This window comes from Notamacropus eugenii, chromosome 6 (genome assembly GCF_028372415.1).
Source record: "Notamacropus eugenii isolate mMacEug1 chromosome 6, mMacEug1.pri_v2, whole genome shotgun sequence".
NCBI lineage: Eukaryota > Metazoa > Chordata > Mammalia > Diprotodontia > Macropodidae > Notamacropus > Notamacropus eugenii.
In genome coordinates, this window is record NC_092877.1 from 120,102,214 (window position 1) to 120,113,284 (window position 11,071).

An 11,071-nucleotide genomic window follows, 5' to 3' on the forward strand; every position below is an offset into this window, starting at 1 on the left:
TGATGGTGGTGGTGGTGGTGGTGGTAGTAGATAATATTTGAGTTCAAATCTTGCTTCAAATCCTCATACTAGCTGGACAAACCTCCTGTACCTCAGTTTCTTTATAATAAATTTGTAAAATGAAAATAATAATAGCACCTACCTCACAAAATTGTGAAGATCAAAAGATTCCAGACTTTAAAGTTAACACAGAATTTTCTTACCACAACCTATGTACTACAATATAGGTAAAACAAATGTTATTGTGTCCATTTTACAGGTAAAGAAATTGAAGTTGTACATTAGATAACCCTTCAAAATCACCCTGCGTAGAGTACACATTGGCAATATTCTGTTTGGATGGCATTTAGAAGAAGGGAGGAGTGACACAAGAAAGATAGAAAAACAGGGAGGAATTAGATTATAGGGGACTTTCAATTCCAGGATAAGGAGTTAGGCAACATTTGACAGGAGAAAAATATTTTGAACAGAGGACTGAAGCAAAAGGTAGAGAGATACAGAGATTTAATTATGTGTATGTGTGTGTGTGTGTGCATATTAAAGACCATTATTATGATAGTGGTGTGAGGATTAAATTGGAGAGAGAAAAGAGAAGAGATAGAGAAACAAATTAGGAAGACGTTGCAATAGTCAAAATAGCTTCTAATGAAGGCCATGATAGGGTAGAAGTCATGGTGACAGAAAGAAAGGGATGATTTTGAGAGACATTAAGGAGGTATTTATTTTTATAACTTTGAGACACTATAGAAAAGAGGCTTAATAGTCTTGCACATGAACCAACATTTAAATAACTTTTTTTTTCTTCTTCTAAACTCTTAAATTATCTGAGAAACTCAAAGTCACACATGGGAGCTCTTAATTTGCATAATACATCCCCAGTGGCTTATAGGGGCAAGTTAAGGGAGAGTAAGAGTGGTTCATCACCCTCTGGAAAGTTAACAGTTGTTCCTTTGATGAAGTATGACTTGAGGAAAAATAGTTAGAAGCCGCTTATTGTCTAGTAAGGCACATCATGGCAAAACAAGTTTGAAGTCAAACTCTGCCCGAACAATGTCATGAAAGGAAGGAACTCTACAGAAAGGTTAGTCAAACCATACCTGAAGATAAAGAGGGAGCTAATAAGAGAGCATCTAACTGATCTTAAGAAGTCATGATGCCCAGCTGAACTTCATATCAAGGTCCTAAGATGTAGTCATTGAGTCACTGTGAATCATCTGAAAGACTGGAGAAAACAAAGAGATGTCACAGGATTAGAGAAGGACAAATGTCTTAATTTTTTAAAAATAGGAAGAATCTACAAACTTTTGGGCAGTGGACTTGGATTTCTGTCAAAATTCTACAAGATATTACTAAAGATAGGGCTACCGAACATTTGGAAAAGCAAGCAGTGATCTCAAAGGCTCAGAAAGGCTTCTTCAGGGACACATCATTCTCAAAGAGGATAATTTCCTTATTTGACAGGATTCCTAGGTTACCACATCAAGGAAAGTCTGTAGTTATAATTTACCCAGATTTTAGGGAGACATTTACCAATATCTCTCAGGCTATTCTTTTGAACAGTAGAGACAATAATACAGCTTAGTGGACTCATAATGAAATAGTAGTCATTATTAGTTTCATGTCAGCTTGGAAGAGTGTGTCACAGATACTGGAGCTTGGCTCTATTTAACATTTTAGAGGCATAATTGAAATATTTATTAAATTTACAGATGACACAAAACTAAATATGACAGGAAACATACTAGCTAACAGAATCAGCATTCTGAAAGATCACAGAAAACTTGAACATGGTTCCAATTCTAATAAGAATAAGTTCAATAAAAATAACTTAAAATCTTCCACCTTGGTTCAGAAAAGGAATTTCACAAGTACAAAGTGAAGGAAACAAAATAACAGAAATTCATCTGAAAAATATGAACAACAAACTCAATGTGAGTCAGCAACATGAAATGGCATCCATTTTTGAAAATGGAACCCACATTTGGGTTCATTAAGAAAAATATAGTGTTCTGGCCAAGGGAAGTTACGGTTGGACAAAAACTTGGTACTAATCATACCATATCTGGTATATTGCAGTCAGTTCTGGGTACCACATTTTACGAAGGATTTTGAAAAGATGACCCCCCCTCTCTGTGAGTCACTTTGGCTAAGAAAAGAAAAAGGTTCATCAACAATAGCTTGACCACTAAATGATGGATTACTTGGACATGACCACCCATGAGAGAATTTTAAATGTCTGCTTATACAGAGACAGTAGAGGAATGCTGAAGGGTGACTTACAAGTGCTAAGAATCACATAAAGACTGTCTTTAAATATTAAACTAACTAGTGCCCAATAAATTGATATACTACTAAATGAAGTGACCCATATCAATATTGATGTTTTACCTTAAAAAAACAGAAAACAAAAGGATATTGCCAATAAATGAAAGAATGGTACCTGGGTTTGCCTTGAAGGAGTAAATAAAGCAGTTTCAAAAGCCAATGTAATCGTATGTGCACAATGCAACAAGAAAAATCATTGTATGGGATACTCATTCATCTTTCCTTGCAACTGCAAAAAGAACTCAATTAATGTGAATTATTTATTTCTTTAACTGAAACACATTTATTTAGTACTTACTACAAAGGACAGGGATATAAATATAAAAATAAGAGGATTCTTGTCCTAAAAAGATTAAATCCTAATAAGGAAATTCTACGCATATGTGAGAGTGGTGGCTATGGAAGGGAAGATCTTTGTAGTCTTAGAAATGGGGATTAGATCCATAAGGGGTTAACTGGTAATGGTACTATGGTAGTATCACTTTTGAGCTCAATATTGAGCTGAGTCCAACTTGTTCCAAGTGGGGAGATAACAAGACATTCAGGAAGAATAGTCTGGTCTGGTAGTTTGAAACCATCTTACTATAGTGGACTAGTTCAGTTTGTCCTCATTTATTTATCAATCAAGATAAGCCAACTCAGAGCAAAGCTTATGAAACAAAATCTACTACATAGGATAAGGAGGGAGATAAAGTCTATGGAAAAACTTTTCAAGAATATCAAAACCAAATCAATTTGTATTTTAATACTTAAATTCAAAAGTAAGCACAAGTGAAAAAGATTTTAAAAATTGAAAAATATAGCTCAGATCTGAGGAAAAATAGCTTAAATATTTTTGAATCACTCAGGAGCTTCACACTTATGAATCATGAATACTCTCCTCAAAAAAAAATTCAGAAGACATTGAATTTGACAAACACACAAAACCAAAACAAAACAAAATTACCAAAAAAATTATCGTGAAATAAACTGATTATATCTTAGTAAACTAGAAATGACTGGCATCTGAAAGAGGAGGTATTTCTGAAGCAGTCATCTGTGTATAGTCAGACCTCTGGGTAGTTAGAACAAAGTTAAAAACAAATTCAAATTATAAGAAAGAATTAAGTTGAACAATTGCAGTACCTTTGATCCAAACTTTTCAAATGAGTTGCTAATGCTAGAAAATTATAATTTGAAAAAAATACTCATATCTAGATATTACTGCTGTTTGCTGCAAAAGCCCTGCAAGGCAGTCACCACAAGGAGAAGGACAAAGGAACTCAGATATCATTTGACTGAGAAAATATTTGATCTCATTGACAAACAGAGTGAAAGGACAGTCAAGGAAGGTCAACATCAGACTAGAATCTAACACATTTGTGTGCATAATGAAGAAATATGGTGGAAGATCATAAGTAATATCACTTCTAAAAATAGCAGTGGAAGGAAAAATATGTTGAAAGAAAATTTTGCATTTAGCAAAATGAATCCTATATGAAGGGCATTCAAAATGACACTGATAGAACAATAACTATGAAATGGAACAAATTTGTAAATGTTTCTATAGTGATCTATTTTCATAATCATAATAACTGATATTTTCTATGACTTTAAAAAGCTCTTTATATGAGTTGTATTTGTGCTTCGTTTTTGAAGAGGACCATGCCATCAGAGAAATGATGACAGGACTTGCACTTGACTTTGTTTGGAGTGAGGGAGGGTTGTGTAAGGTCACCAGCTTCACTTTCTCCTCCTGAGCCATCTGGATCCAGTGACCAGTCCAAAAATCCTCTCCTTATTGGTGGAGATCAATGTCCTAGACCCATGTAATGGGAAACGTAGAGCTAGTGAGGCTAGGAGAAAGGAGAGCTCTTTAATCTTCTACTTTTCTTCAAATATCAAGTTGCTTTGGGTACTTCTGGCTTCCAGCTTCAAGAAAGAAGCTGGACAAGGTCAACCACCCTGCAGGTTGCTGAAGGTAAATACTAACAATGAGAGGAGCTTGCATTATCCATCATTTCCTTACTCCCAGCTTGCTACACTGAGATTTTGTGGAACTTCCCTCTGGGTGAGATCTAGGATTCTCTCAATAGAACTGAGTTATCTCACTCCTAAAGGCAGAGTTCCTTCCCTCTGTATTGCCTAGTATGTATTCTCCTATGAATACTGCCTATCATTTCTTTTTGCGTTTGTTTTTGCTTTTATTTTGTAGTTTGATTTGGATAAATGGGTTTCTTTGCTATTTGCTATGTGGGTTCATTGTGGAACTGGTACTTGGAGAGAAAGAGATCAAGCCTTTGATATCAGTCTTGGAATCCATCTTCCCCCAATAATGAAACAGTGATCAGAATTTAGATTAAAGCCAAAAATCACATCCCCGAGGCTAATGGCATTTAAGGCAGCAGATATAATTCTGGTTCAGCACCCCCTCTCTGAGGAGAGCACAGTGGCCTCAGCTTCTAACCCCAATCTCCTATTTCCTTTCCTAGCAGGAATTAGTCTTCCTTGGAAAAGGGTGAGGGGAGTAGTGAATAGAGATGTCTATTCTGCCTCCCTTAAAACCACACAACACCCCTGTGCAATATGTGGGGACACAGCTCTTGCCACACATGAAGGCTGGCAACACATGGTCCCTCACTACACATGCATTATCTACTCTGAGCCTTACAATGATTCTTTGGGGTAGACACTATAGTCATGACTATTCTAATTTTACAGATGAAGGAACTGAGTCTTGAAGAGGTTTAAGTGACTTCCTATGGTCACAATGCTAAAAGTATGATAACTGAAATATGAAATCTTGTCCTTCTGACTCAAAGAATCCAACACTCAACCCATTATGTCACACTATCTCATCCGTACATTATATTTGCACTGTAACAATTCAGTCTCTGAAGTATTATGTGAAGAACTAGAAATGGCACTTTGAAAGATTAAGTTTGAGAAGAGTGACTGGATCAGATTGTGTATGCATCAAGAAAATCTATACTGAAAGCAAAGTAATCTTGAAAGTATCTAAGGATAACTTCACAAAATAGCTCAGGGAAGGAAAAATATCAAGGTAATGAAGGGGGAGAGAATATAGATGTGCTATGCCTAAATTCTCATCTTTATAAAAATTTTTTGTAATGATCTACATGCATTTGAGGGTGTCCTTGACAAAAAATATGAGGAGACAAATAAACTTTCACCAAAAAAATGTTTACAGTGAATCTCTAAAGTCACACAAATGACAGAACAGTGAAGAGATTATAAAGTCCTACTGCGTTTATTGTGATTATTTTTTTAAAGCATTTTAATTAAGGGACTATAAGGCAATCATAAAAGTTATCCTTCAAAAAGAAATCACCCTTGCCTATGTTAACATGTCATCTATGGAATGACATAGAGAACCCTTTGTTCAATGACCCTCTGATTATTAATAGGAAGATGGCAGGTAACAAGTAAATACCAATCAGCCCAATCATAGAGTATGCATTACATGAGTTCTAAATGGAAGGGTGATTCCCAATAAATGGGGAGGTCTATGATAGAAGTATTTGTTTCTGCATAATATTTAATTGATTTGTCAAGTCTCAGAATGCTATAGGACCTCCTCAAGGAATTATATGCCATTCATAATTCAGGGAAGGATAGTTCTTCCCAGAAAGACTTCATTTTTAACTCCATGCAATAATTGGATTCACCCTATGAGTGGTCTGGCCCTAAAGAGAGGGGACTGGTTTTCTCTCTGATCGCTTATGCCCCCACCCTTTAAAACAAAGCTTGAGTATGAGTCAAAGGACTAACAGGGCCCCTTCTACAAAGATGCTTATTTACAAAATTGATGTCATCTACAGAACATCTGTTTATCTGATCTACCACACAAGAAATGAGTAAAACAAAAAAAATTCATAAGCTCACATTAATAATTAAAGCTTAAGCTATAATATATCACACCAATTTTATGTTTTTACATCATCTAAGAGGTAGGGAAAACTTGGTGGAACTGCCGGAAGAAAGTTTTGCACTGACCTCACTTCAGTACTATACACGATGCTCATAAGTCTAGATCTTCTGACCAGCCAAGCATGGGTCTAGTCATTATGGGGCAGTTTTATGACAAAGTGGATGGGATCCTAGATAAATCATTTAATCTTCTTTTGCCTCAGTTTCCTTCTCTGTAAAATAAAGATGATAATAGTACCTACCTCCAAAGGTTATTGTGAGGATCAAAGGAGATAATATTTGTAAAATATTAGCTATAAATGCTAGCTACTGTTATTGCTGTTATCATCACCATGTTTCAGATTCAGGATTATTCTGTCAGTGCTCATCGTTTCGCCAAGTAGTGGTACAATAACTGGAAACATCTCCCATTGTATGATGAACAAAGACTAGGGAATTCAAGATTTCTTGAACTTGTGAGGTTAATGCCAAACACATTAATTTCTCAGGTCTACTCTTGGTCTATCTGAGCTAAGGGAAAGAAATACAAAACCAAAGGGGCAGTTAGGAATTTGATTTATCTCAGGATCATCTAGAAAATCAAGTTTTCTTTATCATGTTTTCAAATATTAGCCCCTATTATTGTTGCAGAGAAGGGAGAAAAAGTCTTTTCTCCTCCCATTAATGAAAAGTTAGGGGAAAGAGACAGAATCCAAAGGAAAAGAGGGAGTGGAGGCTATAGTTTTTATCTCCCACAGAAGAGGAGACAGTTCTTGAGACTACGATCAATCGTCTTTGACACATTTTTGGTTCCTGCAGTCACAGGGACCAACAAGGAGCAGCTGTGACACCTCAGCAAACCCAAGACCAAATTCCTCAATAAAAGGCTAATAAGTATGTCCATCCCACTGGAGCCTCTTTTACATGTGACTTTTCAAATAGACAGCCCGATAACTGATATGGGAATAACTAAGCGTATGAAAAATGCCTATTGTCAAGATGTTGAATGTCCAAGCCATAGAATTAGAATGTATTTTGGATAGGAAGTGCAGATAGGCAATAAGAAGGGCCCAGAATTGAAGAGGAACAAGAGAGAAGGGTAGATTAAATTTGGTATGTAGTACAGTGATTTGTAACTATCCCAATATGCTCACATCTTCACAACAGAAATGTTCTACTGACAATGCTAGTTGGTTGCCCACCATGGAACACCATAGTCTCCTAAAAATTAAAGTCACAGGTCACACAAAGGAAGATGGAAAGACATATGCTGAATATAAACTGAATATTTCCAGTGATGAGCTATGCTCAGGAAGTGGCATAAAAGATATCACTGAGAAAACTGAGTAGAAAAAAAGTTGGCCAATTACGTAGTGCAAGCGAAGATTAGAGATGAATGGTCCTCATGTGCCATTGAAACTTTTGAAATGCAGAGCTATCTAGAGAAAGACCTTAAGCACCTTAGACGGATGCTGTCTGGGAAATCTGGGGGAAAATATAGACAAGAATAACACAAGATGAGAGAGAGTGGGTAACTGCTAATCCTCACTGATGAAGAAAATTAGTAGAACACAGATCCATTGAAATATCAAACTATCAATAAAAGCTAGAAAATGCTCAGAGAAGGATGATGAGGATAGTGAAGGGACTCAAGATCGTATGTTCTGAGGATCGTTTGAAAGAGCACTGGATTTGGATTCAGAGGACCTGGGACTTCTGTTCATATTATATAACCTTATACAACTCATTTAACCTCTTTGGGACTCAGTTTCTTCTACAAAATGTACAGAGAAAAATTTTTTATGTCTACCAAAAAAAAATCCGTAAAATAAAGGTGGCAAACTAGACAATGATAGGATCTTTCCAACCTAAATCTTTATATACTTAGGGGTGTTTAGTCAGGAGAAAACAAAATTTAGGATATGATCACTCTCCACTAACAAGTGGGGTAATTAGAGATGATGAGGAGGAAAGAGGTAAGAAGATAAGAAAAATTTCAAAATTACCTTCTGTTCTGCAATTATTTCAGATATACATTGTTTCTGAAAGACCTTCTCAGTTCAGTGCATAAATAATAATGCCCATTTAAAAATGTATGACTATTCATTAAACCATTGACCACTTCCAGTCTATTGGTTACATAAGTATTTTAAAAATTACTTTAATACATATTTACCCAATAGACTGGAAAAGTTCCTTTGGTACATGATGTGCATTTTCAAAAGCTGCCTACATAAGGAATTACTGATCTGAGCCAATGTCTTCTGCCAACTACATAATATGCATTTTAAAGAAGAGTCTAATTATGTGGTTACCCAAGAGAACTAAGTTAATACTGAGGGTCAATAATTATTGCATTCTATTGCTTTTTTTTCTGCTTAAAGAAAAAAAAAGATTGTATCTTCCTGTTTGTCTACTTTCTCCTCACAACTACCCCTGCAAAAACATCTCTATACGTAATTAAAGAAAATGCCCAATTCCTCACAGACTCAAAAGGCCCCGGATTGTACCTTTTGGCTTATATGGCTTTCCATTCCCACTTTCTTTCCCTATAACAGTTTCTCTTTTAGTTCTTTTTTTCCCTTTTCTTTCTTGTTTAATGTGATCAATTCAGAAATTAAAAAATAAATACTACATTCTTTTTTTTTCTTCTTAAAATTAAAGACTTGTTGATCTAGGACCTCTTTGGGAGTGGAGAAGGAGGGAAGATGATAGGAAGGTCCCTGGGGAAGAAAGTCTGCTGCTCATTGTGGGTCTGATTAAGATTGTAAACATATCCATAATCTTTTTCGACTAAGATTCCACCTCTCTGTGGAAAATCTAGTCTCAATTCTCCATTTCATCATTCCTGGTCCCTACTATCTTGAATCTAATGATTCTAGTTTTAAATCCAAAATAAATTCAATAGGAATGAAAAGTTTTAGAGTTAAGGAATTGTGGGATAATGTATAGAGGACAGAGGCTGGAGTTAGGAATATATAGAATCAATTCTCACCTCTGGTACTTACCAGATGTGTGACCTTGTTCAAGACATTTAACCTCACACAACTCTGGACTATGTTACTAGACTCATTATATCTATATTAGCAGAAGTTGTGGCTATATTAAGAGCTGCTTACATGAAAAAATCACACATTTTGGAGAGTGGTCAGCATTGGTGATGGTGGTACCATTTTTCTTTATTTTTTCTTAATATTATTGCTCCTGGTCTGGAAATTTGTTTCACTAAGCAACTTCTATAACATATAACCTTAGAAAGGCTATATAGAGTGAGTAACATAATGAGCCAAGATGGCAGTGGGGCCAGAGTCCCCCTGAAGTGCACTCTCATCCCAGGAATCACTCTGCCTGCCAGGACCCAGGTCCAGCACTGCCAGGGGGACCAGAAATCAGCCACTGCGGCTTCCTGTTTCAAAGAATCTATAGATGGGACAAGCCTCGAGATAAGTTCCAAATACAAACATGAAAGTGATCTGAATAAATACGGTCTAATGGTGTTACATACCTTGATCAAAATTTAGAATGAAATGGACACCACACTCACCTTCCAAAGATCATACTGAGAAGGTATCTGTGGTTCCCGTTCAATGGATATCAATGGGAGCAACTCTGACTTGCACCAGAAGAAATGACATCAATCTCAACAAAGTCTCTGAAATCAACCTTCTTCTCCATATGTATGTAATGAAGATCCTCACCCTGGATTTGAGTAACTTCTATGCTCAGCAGCCCTCACTCACTCAAGACAAAGTCAAGTGCAAGTCATTGTTTCTCTGACGGCATGGTCTTCTCCTTCTTCGGCAAGAAGGACCAACACACACACACACACACACACACACACATACATACACATACACATGCACACACGCACATGCACACGCACACAGACACATACAACTTCTATGCTCAGTACAAGTCCACTCAGTCTTACTTGAAGAGAAGTGAATCCCAGGAAGGCAAGGAGCAGCATCTTCAATCCATAGAAGATAAAGAAATACTAGACAGGATGTGCAAGAGTATTCCCTGTGCCCACTATAGCACCAGCTTCCCTAGTTACTGGTGGAATGGAGACAAATATTAGGGAGCCACAGTCTTCATGCAGGTCTATGGTGGGATGACTGACTCCAGGGATGACTTCACAGAGGAGTAGTTAACCCAGCTACTGGACCTATTCTCTTTGTACCAATGTCACACCATCAGGAATTGTGCCAGGATCTGCCCTAAGGGACTGAATCCAGGAAAAACGATAGCTGAAATCAAGAAGATTATGGCAACTTACAAGCTGAAGAAAACAGCTGCTTAGTTTTTTCCAGACTAATCATGAATTGTAGCCCCTACAGATCTGAACATGATTTATATCTGATTTGACTTCAGGGTTCTGTTTCTTCCTTGACTATTGCATATACAGTGACTACTACAAGAAGTAAAGAATATACTCCTTTTACTAACAGCAAATAACAGAAAAAAGTTGTTGGGTGTCACTGAAAGTTTAAGACGCTTGTCCATGATCACAAAAGGTGTTATGTGTCAGAGATAGAACTTGAATTCAGGTCTTTCTAACTTTAAGGTTACCTCTCTCAACCTTTTGGTATTTGAATATTATCCGTAAATGAGACTATACAGATTTACTCTCTACTTTTCTAACTTTGCTTTTCTTACTTAAAATGAATTGCTTTATCCACTATGGCTACCTAGTACACCAAAATAATGAAAAAGAAAAATAACAATATATAAATATATATATATATATAGAGAGAGAGAGAGAGAGAGAGACAGAGAGAGAGATAGAGAGAGAGAGAGAGACAGAGAGAGACAGAGAGACAGAGAGAGAGACAGA

General features: G+C 36.5%; 1 pseudogene; it reads left to right on the forward strand.

Moving 5' to 3' along the window:
* Positions 1-645: 645 nt before the first annotated feature.
* On the forward strand, positions 646-10,537 carry LOC140510583 (succinate dehydrogenase [ubiquinone] iron-sulfur subunit, mitochondrial-like; annotated as a pseudogene).
* The last annotated feature ends 534 nt before the right edge of the window (positions 10,538-11,071 follow it).